At 47.8% G+C, this 22,500-nt stretch overlaps 1 pseudogene; it reads right to left on the minus strand.

Moving 5' to 3' along the window:
* Nucleotides 1-4,155: 4,155 nt before the first annotated feature.
* Nucleotides 4,156-22,500, minus strand: part of LOC124025717 — a 66,935-nt pseudogene continuing 48,590 nt past the window's right edge.

Here is a 22,500-nt window from a genome sequence, read left to right on the forward strand (position 1 = left end):
GTCTCTCCTCCCTCTCTCTCTCTCTCCTCCCTCTCTCTGTCTCTCCTCCCTCTCTCTCTCTCTCCTCCCTCTCTCTGTCTCTCCTCCCTCTCTCTGCTCTCTCCTCCCTCTCTCTCTCTCTCTCTCTCTCCCTCTCTCTCTGTCTCCCTCTCTCTCTCTCTCCCTCCCTCTCTCTGTCTCTCCTCCCTCTCTCTGTCTCTCCTCCCTCTCTCTGTCTCTCCTCCCTCTCTCTGTCTCTCCTCCCTCTCTCTCTCTCTCCTCCCTCTCTCTGTCTCTCCACCCTCTCTCTGTCTCTCCTCCCTCTCTCTCTCTCTCTCCTCCCCTCTCTCTGTCTCTCCTCCCTCTCTCTCTGTCTCTCCTCCCTCTCTCTGTCTCTCCACCCTCTCTCTGTCTCTCCTCCCTCTCTCTCTGTCTCTCCTCCCTCTCTCTCTGTCTCTCCTCCCTCTCTCTGTCTCTCCACCCTCTCTCTGTCTCTCCTCCCTCTCTCTCTGTCTCTCCTCCCTCTCTCTGTCTCTCCACCCTCTCTCTGTCTCTCCTCCCTCCTCTCTCTCTCGTCTCTCCTCCCTCTCTCTGTCTCTCCTCACCTCTCTCTCTGTCTCTCCACCCTCTCTCTGTCTCTCCTCCCTCTCTCTCTCTCTCTCCTCCCTCTCTCTGTCTCTCCTCCCTCTCTCTGTCTCTCCTCCCTCTCTCTCTCTCTCCTCCCTCTCTCTGTTTCTCCACCCTCTCTCTGTCTCTCCACCCTCTCTCTGTTTCTCCACCCTCTCTCCGTCTCTCCACCCTCTCTCTGTCTCTCCTCCCTCTCTCTCCCTCTCCCTCTCTCTGTCTCTCCTCCCTCTCTCTGTCTCTCTCCCTCTCTCTGTCTCTCCACCCTCTCTCTGTCTCTCCTCCCTCTCTCTCTGTCTCTCCTCCCTCTCTCTGTCTCTCCTCCCTCTCTCTCTCTCTCCTCCCTCTCTCTGTTTCTCCACCCTCTCTCTGTCTCTCCACCCTCTCTCTGTTTCTCCACCCTCTCTCTGTCTCTCCACCCTCTCTCTGTCTCTCCTCCCTCTCTCTCTCTCTCCTCCCTCTCTCTGTCTCTCTCTCTGTCTCTCCTCCCTCTCTCTCTCTCTCCTCCCTCTCTCTCTCTCTCCTCCCTCTCTCTGTCTCTCCTCCCTCTCTCTCTCTCTCCTCCCTCTCTCTGTTTCTCCACCCTCTCTGTCTCTCCACCCTCTCTCTGTTTCTCCACCCTCTCTGTCTCTCCACCCTCTCTCTGTCTCTCCTCCCTCTCTCTCTCTCTCCTCCCTCTCTCTGTCTCTCTCTCTGTCTCTCCTCCCTCTCTCTCTCTCTCCTCCCTCTCTCTGTCTCTCCACCCTCTCTCTCTCTCTCCTCCCTCTCTCTGTCTCTCCACCCTCTCTCTGTCTCTCCACCCTCTCTCTCTCTCTCCCTCCCTCTCTCTGTCTCTCCTCCCTCTCTCTGTCTCTCCCACCCTCTCTCTGTCTCTCCTCCTCTCCTCTCTCTCCTCCCTCTCTGTCTCTCCACCCTCTCTGTCTCTCCTCCCTCTCTCTGTCTCTCCACCCTCTCTGTCTCTCCCACCCTCTCTCTCTCTCTCACTCCCTCTCTCTGTCTCTCCACCCTCTCTCTGTCTCTCCACCCTCTCTCTCTCTCTCCTCCCTCTCTCTGTCTCTCCACCCTCTCTCTGTCTCTCCTCCCTCTCTCTGTCTCTCCACCCTCTCTCTCTCTCTCCTCCCTCTCTCTGTCTCTCCACCCTCTCTCTGTCTCTCCTCCCTCTCTCTCTCTCTCCTCCCTCTCTCTGTCTCTCTCTCTGTCTCTCCTCCCTCTCTCTCTCTCTCCTCCCTCTCTCTCTCTCTCCTCCCTCTCTCTGTCTCTCCTCCCTCTCTCTCTCTCTCCTCCCTCTCTCTGTTTCTCCACCCTCTCTCTGTCTCTCCACCCTCTCTCTGTTTCTCCACCCTCTCTCTGTCTCTCCACCCCTCTCTCTGTCTCTCCCTCCCTCTCTCTCTCTCCTCCTCTCTCTGTCTCTCTCTCTGTCTCTCCTCCCTCTCTCTCCTCTCCTCCTCTCTCTGTCTCTCCACCTCTCTCTCTCTCCTCCCTCTCTGTCTCTCCACCCTCTCTCTGTCTCTCCACCCTCTCTCTCTCTCTCCTCCCTCTCTCTGTCTCTCCTCCCTCTCTCTGTCTCTCCACCCTCTCTCTGTCTCTCCTCCCTCTCTCTCTCTCCTCCCTCTCTCTGTCTCTCCACCCTCTCTCTGTCTCTCCACCCTCTCTCTGTCTCTCCACCCTCTCTCTGTCTCTCCTCCCTCTCTCCCCTCCCTCTCTCTGTCTCTCCACCCTCTCTCTCCTCCCTCTCTCTGTCTCCCTCTCTCTCCTCCCTCTCTCTGTCTCTCCTCCCTCTCTCTGTCTCTCCACCCTCTCTCTGTCTCTCCTCCCTCTCTCTCTGTCTCTCCTCCCTCTCTCTGTCTCTCCTCCCTCTCTCTGTCTCTCCTCCCTCTCTGTCTCTCCTCCCTCTCTCTGTCTCTCCACCCTCTCTCTGTCTCTCCACCCTCTCTCTCTCTCTCCACCCTCTCTCTGTCTCTCCTCCATCAACTAGGGTCTGTAGCCTCTAGATGCAGCCCCAAAATTTCTTCTCTTCCTTCCTCTCCATCTCTTCAAGGTGTTCTCTCTCCTGGGTAAAATTAACCAATCCAAATAGTATATTCCCTAGCCATTAACCAATCAAATAGTTGTATTCCCTTGCTATTAATCAATCAAAATATTATATTAACCATTCATTAACCAATCAAAAACAAGCTCTCCCCATGTCACCACTCATCACCAGCTTTCCCTTCTTCTTCTAATTTTTCATTACTACTTCCCCCTTCTCACCTCCTCTTCTCCTCTCCTCCCCTCCTCCTCTCCTCCCCTCCTTCCCTCCTCCTCTTCTCCCCTCCTCCCCTCCTCCCCTTCTCCCCTTCTCCCCTTCTCCCCTTCTCCCCTCCTCCCTCTCTCCCCTCCTCCTCTCCTCCCCTTCTCCCCTCCTTCCTCCTCTTCTCCCCTCCTCCTCTCCTCCCCTTCTCCCCTCCTCCCCTTCTCCCCTCCTCTCCTCCTCTCCTCCCTCTCCTCCCCTCCTCTCCTCCTCCTCTCCCTCCCCTCCTCCCCTTCTCCCCTCCTCCCCCTTCTCCTCTCCTCCCCCTCTCCTCATCTCCTCCTCTCCTCCTCTCCTCCCCCTCTCCTCCTCTCCTCCTCTCCTCCTCTTCTCCCCTTCTCCCCTCCTCTTCTCCCCTCTTCCCCTTCTCCCCTCCTCTCCTCCCCTCCTCCCCTTCTCCCTTCCTCTCCTCCTCTTCTCCTCTCCTCCCCTTCTCCCCTCATCTCCTCCTCTTCTCTCCTTCTCCTCCCATTCTCCCCTCCTCTCCTCCCCTCCTCCCCTCCTCCCCTCCTCCTCTCCACCCCTACTCCCCTTCTCTCCTCCTCTCCGCCCCTCCTCCCCTTCTCCTCTCCTCCCCTCCCTCCCCTTCTCCCTTCCTCTCCTCCTCCCCTCATTCCTCCAATATGACCTCAAAGCTCCTCCTCCCCTTCTCCTCTCCTCCCCCTCTCCTCCTCTCCTCCTCTCCTCCCCTTCTCCCTTCCTCTCCTCCTCCCCTCATTCCTCCAATATGACCTCAAAGCTCCTCCTCCCCTTCTCCTCTCCTCCCCCTCTCCTCCTCTCCTCCTCTCCTCCCCTCCTCTCCTCCTCTCCTCATTCCTCCAATATGACCTCAAAGCTCCTCCATCTCCCACTGTGTGATAACCATTCAAATAGCACGCACACACACACACACACACACACACACACACACACACACACACACACACACACACACACACACACACACACACACACACACACACACACACACACACACACACACACACACACACGGTCTATAGCTAGAGTGCAGCATCACACACCAAACACACACACACACACACACACACACACACACACACGCGCGGTCTATAGCTAGAGTGCAGCATCACACACCACACACACACACAGAGAGAGAGACATACCGACGCAGAGAGCGAGAACAGACACACACGATGAGAGACATTCAGCCCCTCATATGATGAGACATCCAGACCAGAGATAGGTGAGTGAGACCCACAGAGGGGGCCCTCGCCCCTCCCCGCCGTGCCCAGGCTCCCTACCCCGTCTTCAGGCTGACCAAAGCGTCCTGAACCCCTGTCTGGTGGTACTTGGACAGGTACTCGTGCATGTTAGGGTAATTCTTCCTGATGTTCCTCTCCGTCGAATCGTTGGGGACCGTCCCAAAACGGAACGGAGGGGGAGTACGCATACGGGTTCTGGAACTGGAGAAAGGGGGAAGGGGGGAGAAGGAGAAGAATGAGAACAGAAAGGATAGGGCTGCAGAAACATCTCTCTGAGAATTAGAGAAAGGACCTTAGAGTAAACAGCCTTAGAGTAAAGGACCTCAGAGTAAACTCCCTTAGAGTAAAGGACCTCAGAGTAAAGGACCTCAGAGTAAAGGACCTCAGAGTAAAGGACCTCAGAGTAAAGGACCTCAGAGTAAACAGCCTTAGAGTAAACAGCCTTAGAGTAAAGGACCTCAGAGTAAAGGACCTCAGAGTAAAGGACCTCAGAGTAAACAGCCTCAGAGTAAACAGCCTCAGAGTAAAGGACCTCAGAGTAAAGGACCTCAGAGTAAACAGCCTCAGAGTAAAGGACCTCAGAGTAAAGGACCTCAGAGTAAACAGCCTTAGAGTAAAGGACCTCAGAGTAAAGGACCTCAGAGTAAAGGACCTCAGAGTAAAGGACCTCAGAGTAAACAGCCTCAGAGTAAACAGCCTCAGAGTAAAGGACCTCAGAGTAAAGGACCTTAGAGTAAAGGACCTCAGAGTAAAGGACCTCAGAATAAACAGACTCAGAGTAAACAGCCTTAGAGTAAAGGACGTCAGAGTAAACAGCCTTAGAGTAAAGGACCTCAGAGTAAAGGACCTTAGAGTAAAGGACCTCAGAGTAAAGGACCTCAGAATAAACAGACTCAGAGTAAACAGCCTTAGAGTAAAGGAACTCAGAGTAAAGGACCTCAGAGTGAACAGCCTTAGAGTAAAGCACCTCAGAGTAAACAGCCTCAGAGTAAACAGCCTCAGAGTAAAGGACCTCAGAGTAAAGGACCTCAGAATAAACAGCCTCAGAGTAAACAGCCTTAGAGTAAAGGACCTCAGAGTAAACAACCTTAGAGTAAAGGACCTCAGAGTAAAGGACCTCAGAGTAAAGGACCTCAGAGTAAAGGACCTCAGAGTAAAGGACCTCAGAGTAAACAGCCTCAGAGTAAAGGACCTCAGAGTAAAGGACCTCAGAGTAAAGGACCTCAGAGTAAAGGACCTCAGAGTAAACAGCATTAGAGTAAAGGACCTCAGAGTAAAGGACCTCAGAGTAAAGGACCTCAGAGTAAAGGACCTCAGAGTAAAGGACCTCAGAGTAAACAGCCTCAGAGTAAAGGACCTCAGAGTGAACAGCCTTAGAGTAAAGGACCTCAGAGTAAAGGACCTCAGAGTAAAGGACCTCAGAGTGAAGGACCTCAGAGTAAACAGCCTCAGAGTAAAGGACCTCAGAGTAAACAGCCTTAGAGTAAAGGACCTCAGAGTAAAGGACCTCAGAGTAAAGGACCTCAGAGTAAAGGACCTCAGAGTAAACAGCCTCAGGGTAAAGGACCTCAGAATAAACAGTCTCAGAGTAAACAGCCTTAGAGTAAAGGACCTCAGAGTAAAGGACCTCAGAGTAAAGGACCTCAGAGTAAAGGATCTCAGAGTAAAGGACCTCAGGGTAAACATCCTTAGAGTAAAGGACCTCAGAGTAAAGGACCTCAGAGTAAAGGACCTCAGAGTACACAGCCTCAGAGTAAAGGACCTCAGAGTAAAGGACCTCAGAGTAAAGGACCTCAGAGTAAAGGACCTCAGAGTAAAGGACCTCAGAGTGAAGGACCTCAGAGTAAAGGACCTCAGAGTGAAGGACCTCAGAGTAAACAGCCTCAGAGTAAAGGACTCTCTCTCTCCTTCTCCCTCTCTGTCTGTCTCTCGGTATCTGTCTCTCTCTCTCACTCTCTGTCTCTCTGTCTCTCTCTGTCTCTCTCTCTCTCTCTCTGTCTCTCTGTCTCTCTCTCTCTCGTCTCTCTCTCTGTCTCTCTCTCTCTCTGTCTCTCTCTCTGTCTCTCTCTGTCTCTCTCTCTCACTCTCTGTCTCTCTCTCTGTCTCTCTCTCTCTCTCTCTCTCTCTCTCCTCTCTCTCTCTCTCTCTGTCTCTCTGTCTCTATCTCACTCTCTGTCTGTCTCTACTGTCTGACTGTCTGTCTCTCTCTCTGTCTCTCTCAATCTCTGTCTCTCTCTCTCTGTCTCTCTCTCTCTCTGTCTCTCTGTCTCCATCTCACTCTCTGTCTGTCTCTCTCTCTGTCTCTTCTTGTCTCATCTCTCTCTCCTCTCCTCCCTCTCTCTCTGTCTCTTCTGATCTCCTCTTTCTCTCCTCTCCTCCCTCTCTTTCAGGGTGTGCTGTGTGTCACTCTCTTACGTAACCTGACGGAGCAGATCTCGTCTCTCCACAGTTCCCCTTCCGGCCTGCTCTCCTGTGTCTCTCTCCTTTCTATCTCTCTTCTTTCTCTCTCTCTATCTCCTCCCTGTCTGTCTGTCTCTCTCTCTCTCTCTCTCTCTCTCTCTCTCTCTCTCTCTCTCCCTCTCCCTCTCTCTCTCTCTCTCTCTCTCTCTCTCTCTCTCTCTCTCTCTCTCTCTCTCTCTCTCTCTCTCTCTCTCTCTTTTTCCTCTGTACTCTGTCATCTGTCCTCTTTCCTCTGTTCTCTGTCCTATTAACTCTGTCCTCTTTCCTCTGTCCTCTTTCATCTGTCCTATGTCCTTTGTCCTCTTTTCTCTGTCCTCTTTCATCTGTCCTCTTTCTCTGTCCTCTTTCCTCTGTCCTCTTTCCTCTGTCCTCTTTCCTCTGTCCTCTGTCCTCTGTCCTCTTTCCTCTGTCCTCTTTCCTCTTTCCTCTGTCCTCTTTCCTCTTTCCTCTTTCCTCTGTCCTCTGTCCTCAGTCCTCTGTCCTCTTTCCTCTGTCCTCTTTCCTATTTCCTCTTTCCTCTGTCCTCAGTCCTCTTTCCTCTGTCCTCTTTCCTCTGTCCTCTTTCCTCTGTCCTCTGTCCTCTTTCCTTAGTCCTCTTTCCTCTGTCCTCAGTCCTCTTTCCTCTGTCCTCAGTCCTCTTTCCTCTGTCCTCTTTCCTCTGTCCTCTTTCCTCTGTCCTCTGTCCTCTTTCCTCTGTCCTCTTTCCTCTGTCCTCTGTCCTCTTTCCTCTGTCCTCTTTCCTCTGTCCTCAGTCCTCAGTCCTCAGTCCTCTTTCCTCTGTCCTCTGTCCTCTGTCCTCTGTCCTCTGTCCTCTTTCTTATTCCACTCTTTCCTCTTCTGAGCTCTCTCTTCTTCAGTCCTCTCCCTTCTCTATTCTTCTCTTCTATATAGGAAAGAAGGAAAACAGCTGAGCTCTCTCTTCTTCAGTCCTCTCCCTTCTCTCCTCTGCTATATATAAGAAAGAAGGAAAACTGCTGAGCTCTCTCTTCTCTAGTCCTCTCCCTTCTCTCCTCTGCTATATATAAGAAAGAAGGAAAACAGCTGAGCTCTCTCTTCTTCAGTCCTCTCCCTTCTCTATTCTTCTCTTCTATATAAGAAGGAAAACAGCTGAGCTCTCTCTTCTCTAGTCCTCTCCCTTCTCTATTCTGCTATATATAAGAAAGAAGGAAAACAGCTGAGCTCTCTCTTCTTCAGTCCTCTCCCTTCTCTATTCTTCTCTTCTATATAAGAAGGAAAACAGCTGAGCTCTCTCTTCTCTAGTCCTCTCCCTTCTCTATTCTGCTATATATAAGAAAGAAGGAAAACAGCTGAGCTCTCTCTTCTTCAGTCCTCTCCCTTCTCTATTCTTCTCTTCTATATAAGAAGGAAAACAGCTGAGCTCTCTCTTCTCTAGTCCTCTCCCTTCTCTATTCTTCTCTTCTATATAAGAAGAAGGAAAACAGCTGAGCTCTCTCTTCTCTAGTCCTCTCCCTTCTCTCCTCTGCTATATATAAGAAAGAAGGAAAACAGCTGAGCTCTCTCTTCTCTAGTCCTCTCCCTTCTCTATTCTGCTATATATAAGAAAGAAGGAAAACAGCTGAGCTCTCTCTTCTTCAGTCGTCTCCCATTTTTCTTATATACCTCCCTCTTCTTATATCCCTCCCTTCTCTTCTGAAACTCCTCCCTCTTCTGATATCCCTCCCCTCTTTCTGAAACTCCTCCCTCTTCTCCCTCCCTCTCTATTCTATATCTATCCCCCCTCTTTCTGATACCCCCTCTTTCTGAAACTCCTCCCTCTTCTTATATCCCTCCCCTCTTTCTGAAACTCCTCCCTCTTCTGATATACATCCCCCTTTCTGAAACTCCTCCCTCTTCTGATATCCTCCCCTCTTTCTGAAACCCCTCCCTCTTCTGATATCCCTCCCCCTCTTTCTGAAACTCCTCCCTCTTCTGATATCCCTCCCCCTCTCTCTCCCTCCCTCCCTCTCTCTCTCCCTCTCCCTCCCTCTCCCTCCCTCTCTCCCTCCCTCTCTCTCTCTGTCTCTCTCTCTCCCTCTCTCTCTGTCTCTCTCTCTCTGTCTCTCTCTCTCTCTCTCCTTGTCCTCCTCCTGTCATCTTACTCCGTAACTAATTGTCCCACAAGGAGGATAGAGACAGAGTTGTATTGAACACAATAGATTTTTTTTTATTTTCGTCCTCCTTGGTTAGTAAAATGTTCTTCTTCTCTGGGTCAAAGACCATCTAAAGGGGAGGGGAGGGGCGGGAAGGAGAGGGGAGGGGCGGGAAGGAGAGGGGAGGGGGGGCGGGAAGGAGAGGGGCGGGAAGGAGAGGGGAGGGGCGGGAAGGAGAGGGGAGGGGTGGGGTTTGGGATCTAGCATAAGATAAAAATAAACATAGCGAATCACATCGACCAATGGTCTTTATATCGGTCATCATTTAAATACTACATGAATAAATGCATAAATTATGACAAAAAGGATTTTGACCATTTTAAAATAGTCACTGAAAAAAAAAAAGAATCTATGTAACAGATCTTGTATCGGTGACACTGTGGCTGTGGAAAGAGAAATCAAAATCAAACTTTATTTGTCACATGCGCCGAAATACAACAAGTGTCGACTTTTACCGGGAACTTACTTTACAAGACCTCAACGAGCAGAGCAGTTCAAAGAAGAGTTAAGGAAAATATATTTAACAAATAGACTAAAATATAAAGTCATTATAATAAGTAACACAATAAGACTAACAATAACGGGGCTATATACAGGGTATTACGGTACAGAGTCAATGTGGAGGCTATATACAGGGTATTACGGTACAGAGTCAATGTGGAGGCTATATACAGGGTATTACGGTACAGAGTCAATGTGGAGGCTATATACAGGGTATTACGGTACAGAGTCAACGTGGAGGCTATATACAGGGTATTACGGTACAGAGTCAATGTGGAGGCTATATACAGGGTATTACGGTACAGAGTCAATGTGGAGGCTATATACAGGGTATTACGGTACAGAGTCAATGTGAAGGCTATATACAGGGTATTATGGTACAGAGTCAATGTGGAGGCTATATACAGGGTATTACGGTACAGAGTCAATGTGGAGACTATATACAGGGGGTACCGGTACAGAGTCAGTGTGGAGGCTATATACAGGGTATTACGGTACAGAGTCAATGTGGAGGCTATATACAGGGTATTACGGTACAGAGTCAATGTGGAGGCTATATACAGGGTATTACGGTACAGAGTCAATGTGGAGGCTATATACAGGGTGTTACGGTACAGAGTCAGTGTGGAGGCTATATACAGGGTATTACGGTACAGAGTCAATGTGGAGGCTATATACAGGGTATTACGGTACAGAGTCAATGTGGAGGCTATATACAGGGTATTACGGTACAGAGTCAATGTGGAGGCTATATACAGGGTATTACGGTACAGAGTCAACGTGGAGGCTATATACAGGGTATTACGGTACAGAGTCAATGTGGAGGCTATATACAGGGTATTACAGTACAGAGTCAATGTGGAGGCTATATACAGGGTATTACGGTACAGAGTCAATGTGGAGGCTATATACAGGGTATTACAGTACAGAGTCAATGTGGAGGCTATATACAGGGTATTACGGTACAGAGTCAATGTGGAGGCTATATACAGGGTATTACGGTACAGAGTCAATGTGGAGGCTATATACAGGGGGTAACGGTACAGAGTCAATGTGGAGGCTATATACAGGGGGTACCGGTACAGAGTCAATGTGGAGGCTATATACAGGGTATTACGGTACAGAGTCAATGTGGAGACTATATACAGGGTATTACGGTACAGAGTCAATGTGGAGACTATATACAGGGTATTACGGTACAGAGTCAATGTGGAGACTATATACAGGGTGTTACGGTACAGAGTCAATGTGGAGGCTATATACAGGGTATTACGGTACAGAGTCAATGTGGAGGCTATATACAGGGTATTACGGTACAGAGTCAATGTGGAGGCTATATACAGGGTATTACGGTACAGAGTCAATGTGGAGGCTATATACAGGGTATTACGGTACAGAGTCAATGTGGAGGCTATATACAGGGTATTACGGTACAGAGTCAATGTGGAGGCTATATACAGGGTATTACGGTACAGAGTCAATGTGGAGGCTATATACAGGGTATTACAGTACAGAGTCAATGTGGAGGCTATATACAGGGTATTACGGTACAGAGTCAATGTGGAGGCTATATACAGGGTATTACGGTACAGAGTCAATGTGGAGGCTATGTAATAACATCATTATACGTCATCATACTGGTAACACAAACAACACAGAATCAGATCAATAGTGATACAATACTTCTGATCAGAACCGATCACACGTCGTTACCACGGTGACGGATAGCAGCTCCTTACGTCCTGTCGCAGGTAGCCAGTGCTTGACTTGGGACGGGGCAATTTATTTATTTATTTTTAGGGGGTGACTGCGTACCGACTCCACTATAAAACACAGTGGCGGTTCAGATTCAAAAACAGAGTTTAAACAAATATATATATAAAGTTTGATCAAAGCGGAATTAAAACGGGATGAGGGTTCCTACGGTCATGAGAATTATTATTATTCATATTATTATAAGTACAGAGTACTGCTGGTTTTCTGCTCTAGCTGATCATTATTATTATTATTATTCTTATTATTATAAGTACAGAGTACTGCTGGTTTTCTGCTTGATAATTAACTGCACCCAGCTAGTGTCCCAGGTCAAAATCAGTCCCAAATTAGAGGAGAATCATTTTTAAAAAGCAGAACTTTTTATGGGGAAAATGTGAATCAACCTTCTTGTCTCCATTGAGTCCATGAGAGAAACACCAGAAATGTCGCACTGACAATTCAACAGTCGGTAACGCTGGCCAATCAGCTGTGTCGTGGATAGGATTCTACCGCTGCTAGAGGATCATAAACTGGAGCTATACTGTCAAGGTTCTGTGGGGGAGTTTAAACTTCCTTAGCCCACTGTGTGTGTGTGTGTGTGTGTGTGTGTGTGTGTGTGTGTGTGTGTGTGTGTGTGTGCGTGCGTGCGTGCGTGCGTGCGTGCGTGCGTGCGTGCGTGTGTGTGTGTGTGTGTGTCCCTGCTCGCTGTCCCCCACTCCTCTAAACCTCTCTCTCTCTCTGATCTAAGCACCATGGATCAGCCGTGTTTCCATCCTGCAGTCCAGCTCTACATCCCAGTGTAGTGTAGGTGTGTCCTTGGCCCCGAGCAGTAGATGGACCTTTTCACTTCTATTGGTCAGCACGGGGTCCACAACGCCTCGAGACCTTCGTTACTACGGTTACAATGGTTGTGGCATTCACCGGTCGTAAAACAATCATTATTATTATTACTACGTCCCGGGGAGTTTTCCCCCCACAGGAAACAACTCCAGGCCTCTGTAATAGCCTGATAAATTGTGATAAATACGTACCTGTAGATGACTTAAGGACACAAACAAAAACAGGACATTAGATGTTAATGGAGACAGGATGAGGACAACAGATCCATAGAGGTAGATAGAAGGCCCATTGTTAAAAACACGTTTTTGGGGGCACTAGATTTGTCTATCAAAGTCTATGGGACAGTACCTCCATAGAGGTAGATAGAAAGCCCAGTTGTCTATCAAAGTCTATGGGACAGTACCTCCATAGAGGTAGATAGAAGGCCCGGTTGTCTATCAAAGTCTATGGGACAGTATCTCCATAGAGGTAGATAGAAGGCCCAGTTGTCTATCAAAGTCTATGGGACAGTACATTTACATTTACATTTAAGTCATTTAGCAGACGCTCTTATCCAGAGCGACTTACATCAAAGTCTATGGGACAGTACCTCCATAGAGGTAGATAGAAGGCCCAGTTGTCTATCAAAGTCTATGGGACAGTACCTCCATAGAGGTAGATAGAAGGCCCAGTTGTCTATCAAAGTCTACGGGACAGTACCTCCATAGAGGTAGATAGAAGGCCCAGTTGTCTATCAAAGTCTATGGGACAGTATGTCCATAGAGGTAGATAGAAGGCCCAGTTGTCTATCAAAGTCTATGGGACAGTACCTCCATAGAGGTAGATAGAAGGCCCAGTTGTCTATCAAAGTCTATGGGACAGTACCTCCATAGAGGTAGATAGAGGGCCCATGCTAAACACAGTCTTCGGGACACTAGAGCTATCTATCTATGTTTATGGGACAGTAGGTCCATAGAGGTAGATAGAGGGCCCATGCTAAACACAGTCTTCGGGACACTAGAGCTATCTATCTATGTTTATGGGACAGTAGGTCCATAGAGGTAGATAGAGGGCCCATGCTAAAAACAGTCTTCGGGACGCTGGAGCTATCTATCTATGTTTATGGGACAGTATGTCCATAGAGGTAGATAGAGGGCCCATGCTAAACACAGTCTTCGGGAACACTAGAGCTGTCTATTTAAGTCTATGGGACAATAGAACTGAAGCTGACAAAAAGTTGGTGCCTATGCTGTGATTCCCTAGCCTCTATGCTAGCTTCACGCGCTCTGCGGAATCTCGGAATCTCGGAAACATTCCGACGGGGAATCCGAGGGGGTTACAAGATTGTAACTCTAGTTTCCCCGTTTGTAGTTCCGACTCGGAAATTGTGCATTTCCGATCGTTCCGTGGAGGACGTGAAGGCAGCACAGAACATACAGACATAGAATGTAAACATAAACATCTAGGTGAAAACACGATCTACTAAAAACCCTATTTCTAGGCCCTGTCTCTATCTCTAAACTCCGGGCCATGTATATATCGACAGCGACAGCGGATTCAACACAGGGAATCGGTGTAGCTCAAGATAGTGTTAGCTCTCTGAGCTAAATCCCCCTTTGTGTAGGGGGGGGGGGATCAGCTCGAGGGAGCTAACACGAGTTCTTAAGGTCACCAGAAGTGATGATTCGCTCCAGCGACATTCTCAATGGGACTGGAACATCGTACATAATAAAAAAATTTTTTTTTTTTTTTTTATCAAATCAATGTTATTGTAACTATCAATCTTAACATGCTGAGAGTATAAACAGTAAAACATTACCTTGTTGTCCGACAGTCCCGTGACCTGGTCTACAAACTCCTCCTGGATCATGAAGGCAGCCAGGTTGGCTGTGTAAGAGGCCAGGAAGATGACGGCGAAGAAGGCCCACACCGACACTATGAACTTACTGGTGGTGCCTTTAGGGTTCTGAACCGGGACAGAGTTGTTGAACACCAGACCCCACAGCAGCCACACCGCCTTACCCATAGTGAACGATGGGCCGTGGGGGTCTGGAGGGAGAGAGGGAGAGAGGGAGGGAGGGAGGGAGGGAGGGAGAGACGGAGGGAGGGAGGGAGGGAGAGAGGGAGGGAGGGAGGGAGGGAGAGAGGGAGGGAGGGAGGGAGGGAGGGAGGGAGGGAGGGAGGGAGGAGGGAGGGAGGGAGGGAGGGAGGGAGGGAGGGAGGGAGGAAGGAAGGAAGGAAGGAAGGAAGGAAGGAAGGAAGGAAGGAAGGAAGGAAGGAAAAGGTAAATTCAGACTTAAAAGTGTGCGTGTGGTGTGTGTGTGTGTGTGTGTGTGTGTGTGTGTGTGTGTGTGTGTGTGTGTGTGTGTGTGTGTGTGTGTGTGTGTGTGTGTGTGTGTGTGTGTGTGTGTGTGTGTGTGTGTGTGTGTGTGTGTGTGTGTGTGTGTGTGTGTACCTACCTCTACCCTGTGCCAGGTTCCTGTTAAAGCCCAGAGGGCTGATGTATTCAAACATGAACACAGCCATCGCTGTTACCAACAACAGCATCACAAACATCATGATCCACACCGTCGCACTGAACGGCTCTGAAACACACAGAGAGAAGAGACATGAATACACACAGAGACACACATCAGATTAGATACACACGGAGACACACATCAGATTAGATACACACGGAGACACACATCAGATTAGATACACACGGAGACACACATCAGATTAGATACACACGGAGACACACATCAGATTAGATACACACAGAGACACACATCAGATTAGATACACACAGAGACACACATCAGATTAGATACACACGGAGACACACATCAGATTAGATACACACGGAGACACACATCAGATTAGATACACACGGAGACACACATCAGATTAGATACACACGGAGACACACATCAGATTAGATACACACGGATACACACATCAGATTAGATACACACAGAGACACACATCAGATTAGATACACACGGAGACACACATCAGATTAGATACACACGGAGACACACATCAGATTAGATACACACAGAGACACACATCAGATTAGATACACACGGAGACACATCAGATTAGATACACACGGAGACACACATCAGATTAGATACACACAGAGACACACATCAGATTAGATACACACAGAGAGAGACATCAGATTAGATACACACAGAGAGAGACATCAGATTAGATACACACGGAGAGAGACATCAGATTAGATACACACAGAGAGAGACATCAGATTAGATACACACAGAGAGAGACATCAGATTAGATACACACAGAGAGAGACATCAGATTAGATACACACGGAGAGAGACAGAGAGACACATCTGATAAAATACACACAGAGACACACATCAGATTAGATACACACAGAGAGAGACATCAGATTAGATACACACAGAGAGAGACATCAGATTAGATACACACGGAGAGAGACATCAGATTAGATACACACAGAGACACACATCAGATTAGATACACACGGAGACACACATCAGATTAGAGACACACGGAGACACACATCAGATTAGATACACACAGAGACACACCAGATTAGATACACACAGAGACACACATCAGATTAGTTACACACAGAGACACACATCAGAGTAGATACACACAGAGACACAGAGACACACATCAGATTAGATACACACAGAGACACACATCAGATTAGATACACACAGAGACACACAGACACACATCAGATTAGATACACACAGAGACACAGAGACACACATCAGATTAGATACACACAGAGACACACATCAGATTAGTTACACACAGAGACACACATCAGATTAGATACACACAGAGACACAGAGACACACATCAGATTAGATACACACAGAGACACACATCAGATTAGATACACACAGAGACACACAGACACACATCAGATTAGATACACACAGAGACACAGAGACACACATCAGATTAGATACACACAGAGACACACATCAGATTAGATACACACAGAGACACACAGACACACATCAGATTAGATACACACAAAGACACAGAGACACACATCAGATTAGATACACACAGAGACACACATCAGATTAGATAGACACAGAGACACACATCAGATTAGATACACACAGAGACACACATCAGATTAGACACATACAGAGACATACAGACACACATCAGATTAGATACACACAGAGACACACATCAGATTAGTTACATACAGAGACACACATCAGATTAGATACACACAGAGACATATAGACACACATCAGATTAGATACACACAGAGACACACCAGATTAGATACACACAGAGACACAGAGACACACATCAGATTAGATACACACAGAGACACACATCAGATTAGTTACACACAGAGACACACATCAGATTAGATACACACAGAGACACAGAGACACACATCAGATTAGATACACACAGAGACACACATCAGATTAGATACACACAGAGACACACAGACACACATCAGATTAGATACACACAGAGACACAGAGACACACATCAGATTAGATACACACAGAGACACACATCAGATTAGATAGACACAGAGACACACATCAGATTAGATACACACAGAGACACACATCAGATTAGACACATAAAGAGACATACAGACACACATCAGATTAGATACACACAGAGACACACCAGATTAGATACACACAGAGACACACATCAGATTAGTTACATACAGAGACACACATCAGATTAGATACACACAGAGACACACATCAGATTAGATACACACAGAGACATATAGACACACATCAGATTAGATACACACAGAGACACACCAGATTAGATACACACAGAGACACACATCAGATTAGATACACACAGAGACACACATCAGATTAGATACACACAGAGACATATAGACACACATTAGATTAGAGACACACAGAGAGAGACAGAGAGAAGAGACATGAATACACACACACACAGAGACACAGAGACACACATCAGATTAGATACATACAGAGACATATAGACACACATCAGATTAGACATAGATCAGTCCTGTCTTCCTCCATACTGTTAGTGGTGCTGTATAGACCAGTCCTGTTAGTGGTGCTGTATAGATCAGTCCTGTTAGTGGTGCTGTATAGATCAGTCCTGTTAGTGGTGCTGTATAGATCAGTCCTGTTAGTGGTGCTGTATAGATCAGTCCTGTTAGTGGTGCTGTATAGATCAGTCCTGTTAGTGGTGCTGTGTAGATCAGTCCTGTTAGTGGTGCTGTATAGATCAGTCCTGTTAGTGGTGCTGTATAGATCAGTCCTGTTAGTGGTGCTGTATAGATCAGTCCTGTTAGTGGTGCTGTGTAGATCAGTCCTGTTAGTGGTGCTGTGTAGATCAGTCCTGTTAGTGGTGCTGTATAGATCAGTCCTGTTAGTGGTGCTGTATAGATCAGTCCTGTTAGTGGTGCTGTATAGATCAGTCCTGTTAGTGGTGCTGTATAGATCAGTCCTGTTAGTGGTGCTGTATAGATCAGTCCTGTTAGTGGTGCTGTGTAGATCAGTCCTGTCTTCCTCCATACTGTTAGTGGTGCTGTATAGATCAGTCCTGTTAGTGGTGCTGTATAGATCAGTCCTGTTAGTGGTGCTGTATAGATCAGTCCTGTTAGTGGTGCTGTATAGATCAGTCCTGTTAGTGGTGCTGTATAGATCAGTCCTGTTAGTGGTGCTGTATAGTTCAGTCCTGTCTTCCTCCATACTGTTAGTGGTGCTGTGTAGATCAGTCCTGTTAGTGGTGCTGTATAGATCAGTCCTGTTAGTGGTGCTGTATAGATCAGTCCTGTTAGTGGTGCTGTATAGATCAGTCCTGTTAGTGGTGCTGTATAGATCAGTCCTGTTAGTGGTGCTGTGTAGATCAGTCCTGTCTTCCTCCATACTGTTAGTGGTGCTGTATAGATCAGTCCTGTTAGTGGTGCTGTATAGATCAGTCCTGTTAGTGGTGCTGTATAGATCAGTCCTGTTAGTGGTGCTGTATAGACCAGTCCTGTTAGTGGTGCTGTATAGATCAGTCCTGTTAGTGGTGCTGTATAGATCAGTCCTGTTAGTGGTGCTGTATAGATCAGTCCTGTTAGTGGTGCTGTATAGATCAGTCCTGTTAGTGGTGCTGTGTAGATCAGTCCTGTCTTCCTCCATACTGTTAGTGGTGCTGTATAGATCAGTCCTGTTAGTGGTGCTGTGTAGATCAGTCCTGTCTTCCTCCATACTGTTAGTGGTGCTGTATAGATCAGTCCTGTTAGTGGTGCTGTATAGATCAGTACTGTTAGTGGTGCTGTATAGACCAGTCCTGTTAGTGGTGCTGTGTGTTTTAATGAAGCCAACAGATGCAGCATGTTTTGACAGAATATGAGAGGGACAGTTCTGTTTTTTTTTTATGTTGATAAACACAATCTGTCAGGTGGTGAAACAACACAGACAGACAACCCAAATGTTCCCAAAACACGGCGAGGGTTACCAAGAAAGGCGGACGGGGAGACGGTTCCGTTGCTACGGGAGACCATGACGCTTATTCCAGTTTCCACGAACGGGACGGAGAAATCGATGACCTCAGAACGCTCCTCATTGATCGTCAGAGAGCCGACGGCCATGACAGCTTTCTTATAGACCACCTGGGAGGGAGGGAGGGAGGGATGGAGGGAGGGAGGGAGAAAGAGAGAGAGAGAGAGAGAGAGAGAGAGAGAGGGGAGGGAGGGAGGGAGGGAGGGAGGGAGGGAGGGAGGGAGGGAGGGAGGGAGGGAGGGAGGGAGGAGAGAGAGAGGGAGGGAGGGAGGTAGGGAGGGAGGTAGGGAGGGAGGGGAGGGAGGGAGGGAGGGAGGGAGGGAGGGAGGGAGGGAGGGAGGGGAGGGAGGAAGAGAGGGAGGGAGGGAGGGAGGGAGGGAGGGAGGGAGGGAGGGAGGAGAGGGAGGGAGGGAGGGAGGGGAGGGAGGGAGGGAGGGAGGGAGGGAGGGAGGAGGAGGGAGGGAGGGAGGGGGGAGGGAGAGAGGGAGGGAGGGGGAGAGGGAGGGAGGGAGGGGAGGGAGGGAGAGAGGGAGGGAGGGGAGAGGGAGGGAGGGAGGGGGAGAGGGAGGGAGGGAGGGGAGAGGGAGGGAGGGAGGGAGAGGTGGAGGGAGGGAGGGAGAGAGAGAGAGAGAGAGAGAGAGAGAGAGAGAGAGAGAGAGAGAAAGAGAGAGAGGAGGGAGGGAGGGAGGTAAGAGAGAGAGGGAGGAGGGAGGAAAAGAGAGGGAGGGAAGGAGAAAGAGAGAGAGGGAGGGAGGTAAGAGAGAGAGGGTGGAGGGAGGAAAGGAGAGGGAGGAGGGAGGAAAGGAGAGGGAAGGAAGGAGAAAGAGAGAGAGGGAAGGACAGAGGGAGGAAGGAGGGAGGGAAAGAGAGAGGGAGGAGAGAGGGAAGGAGAAAGATAGAGGGAGAGTGGGGGGGAGAAAGACATGGAGAGAGATGGAGTGAAGGAGGGAGAGACAGATTCTGGGTTAATCTTTAATCTAGTGTGTTAGCTTGTTGTTGATGTCGTCAGTAGGAACTCACTGCTGTATATTATAATGCTACAATATGATGCTGAGACTAGCCTTTAGCCGTTAGCTGAACACAGTAAATGATACTACAGTATAATGCTGAGACTAGCCTTTAGCCATTAGCTAAACACAGTAAAATGATGCTACAATATGATGCTGAGACTAGCCTTTAGCCATTAGCTAAACACAGTAAAATGATACTACAGTATAATGCTGAGACTAGCCTTTAGCCGTTAGCTGAACACAGTAAATGATACTACAGTATAATGCTGAGACTAGCCTTTAGCCATTAGCTAAACACAGTAAAATGATGCTACAATATGATGCTGAGACTAGCCTTTAGCCATTAGCTAAACACAGTAAAATGATACTACAGTATGATGCTGAGACTAGCCTTTAGCCGTTAGCTAAACACAGTAAAATGATACTACAGTATGATGCTGAGACTAGCCTTTAGCCATTAGCTAAACACAGTAAATGATACTACAGTATGATGCTGAGACTAGCCTTTAGCCGTTAGCTAAACACAGTAAAATGATGCTACAATATGATGCTGAGGCTAGCCTTTAGCCAATAGCCAAACACAGCAAAATGATACTACAATATGATGCTGAGACTAGCCTTTAGCCGTTAGCTAAACACAGTAAAATGATACTACAGTATATTGCTGAGACTAGCCTTTAGCCGTTAGCTAAACACAGTAAAATTATACTACAGTATAATGCTGAGACTAGCCTTTAGCCGTTAGCTAAACACAGTAAATGATGCTACAGTATAATGCTGAGACTAGCCTTTAGCCGTTAGCTGTGTAAACTACGATGTTGTTTTAACTATGACACAGGACAGAGTAAACTACACTGTATGATATTATAATATATTATAATTATTAGCCACTCACCTCTCCCACCATCCCGTTCCACACGTTGTTGATCTTCTTCCCATGTTTACCGTTGGTAACCAGGTAGAGATCGTAGGTGAACTTTACGTACTTCGCAATCTTCTTCAGGATGTCGATGCAGAATCCTTTACAGCACTTTTTAATGTAGGTCCCGCCCGCCTCTGTGGTGTTGCTGTGGAAACGCAGAAATAATGACATCTGTGATTGGCTGAAACTTCAATACCACTTCTTTATATAGACATCTTTCATTGGCTGAAGATTTGTCTGACTCCATGATGCTACTGTAACAGAGTAGGTCTGTCTGTCTCCATGATGCTACTGTAACAGAGTAGGTCTGTCTGTCTCCATGATGCTACTGTAACAGAGTAGGTCTGTCTGTCTCCATGATGCTACTGTAACAGAGTAGGTCTGTCTGTCTCCATGATGCTACTGTAACAGAGTAGGTCTGTCTGTCTCCATGATGCTACTGTAACAGAGTAGGTCTGTCTGTCTCCATGATGCTACTGTAACAGAGTAGGTCTGTCTGTCTCCATGATGCTACTGTAACAGAGTAGGTCTGTCTGTCTCCATGATGCTACTGTAACAGAGTAGGTCTGTCTGTCTCCATGATGCCACTGTAACAGAGTAGGTCTGTCTGTCTCCATGATGCTACTGTAACAGAGTAGGTCTGTCTGTCTCCATGATGCTACTGTAACAGAGTAGGTCTGTCTGTCTCCATGATGCTACTGTAACAGAGTAGGTCTGTCTCCATGATGCCACTGTAACAGAGTAGGTCTGTCTGTCTCCATGATGCTACTGTAACAGAGTAGGTCTGTCTGTCTCCATGATGCTACTGTAACAGAATAGGTCTGTCTGTCTCCATGATGCTACTGTAACAGAGTAGGTCTGTCTGTCTCCATGATGCTACTGTAACATAGTAGGTCTGTCTCCATGATGCTACTGTAACAGAGTAGGTCTGTCTGTCTCCATGATGCTACTGTAACAGAGTAGGTCTGTCTGTCTCCATGATGCTACTGTAACAGAGTAGGTCTGTCTGTCTCCATGATGCTACTGTAACAGAGTAGGTCTGTCTGTCTCCATGATGCTACTGTAACAGAGTAGGTCTGTCTGTCTCCATGATGCTACTGTAACAGAATAGGTCTGTCTGTCTCCATGATGCTACTGTAACAGAGTAGGTCTGTCTGTCTCCATGATGCTACTGTAACAGAGTAGGTCTGTCTCCATGATGCTACTGTAACAGAGTAGGTCTGTCTGTCTCCATGATGCTACTGTAACAGAATAGGTCTGTCTGTCTCCATGATGCTACTGTAACAGAGTAGGTCTGTCTGTCTCCATGATGCTACTGTAACAGAGTAGGTCTGTCTCCATGATGCTACTGTAACAGAGTAGGTCTGTCTTTCTCCATGATGCTACTGTAACAGAGTAGGTCTGTCTGTCTCCATGATGCTACTGTAACAGAGTAGGTCTGTCTGTCTCCATGATGCTACTGTAACAGAGTAGGTCTGCCTGTCTCCATGATGCTACTGTAACAGAGTAGGTCTGTCTGTCTCCATGATGCTACTGTAACAGAGTAGGTCTGTCTGTCTCCATGATGCTACTGTAACAGAGTAGGTCTGTCTGTCTCCATGATGCTACTGTAACATAGTAGGTCTGTCTGTCTCCATGATGCTACTGTAACAGAGTAGGTCTGTCTGTCTCCATGATGCTACTGTAACAGAGTAGGTCTGTCTCCATGATGCTACTGTAACAGAGTAGGTCTGTCTGTCTCCATCCCCTCTCTCCTCTCCTCCTCTCTCACCTCCTCTCTCCTCCTCTTTCTATACTCCCTTCCTAGCCATCCCCTCTCTCCTCTCCTCCTCTCTCACCTCCTCTCTCCTCCTCTTCCTATACTCCCCTCCTAGCCATCCCCTCTCTCCTCTCCTCCTCTCTCACCTCCTCTCTCCTCCTCTTCCTATACTCCCCTCCTAGCCATCCCCAGTCCCCGGCCCAGAGACGCTGATCTAACTCTTGTTAATTTAAATGGTCCTCGCTCTCCACAGGAGCAGAATGGACAGACAGCAGGAAGCTGTTTACAAACATTCATAATCACACTGTCCTTAGGAGATTGATAGGCAAAGTGTAACATATTACTATATTATTAAATGTACTGTACTGACTCACTGTACTGACTCACTGTACTGACTCACTGTACTGACTCACTGTACTGACTCACTGTACTGTACTGACTCACTGTACTGTACTGACTCACTGTCCTTAGGAGATTGATAGGCAAA

This window comes from Oncorhynchus gorbuscha, unplaced genomic scaffold, assembly GCF_021184085.1.
Source record: "Oncorhynchus gorbuscha isolate QuinsamMale2020 ecotype Even-year unplaced genomic scaffold, OgorEven_v1.0 Un_scaffold_2379, whole genome shotgun sequence".
NCBI lineage: Eukaryota > Metazoa > Chordata > Actinopteri > Salmoniformes > Salmonidae > Oncorhynchus > Oncorhynchus gorbuscha.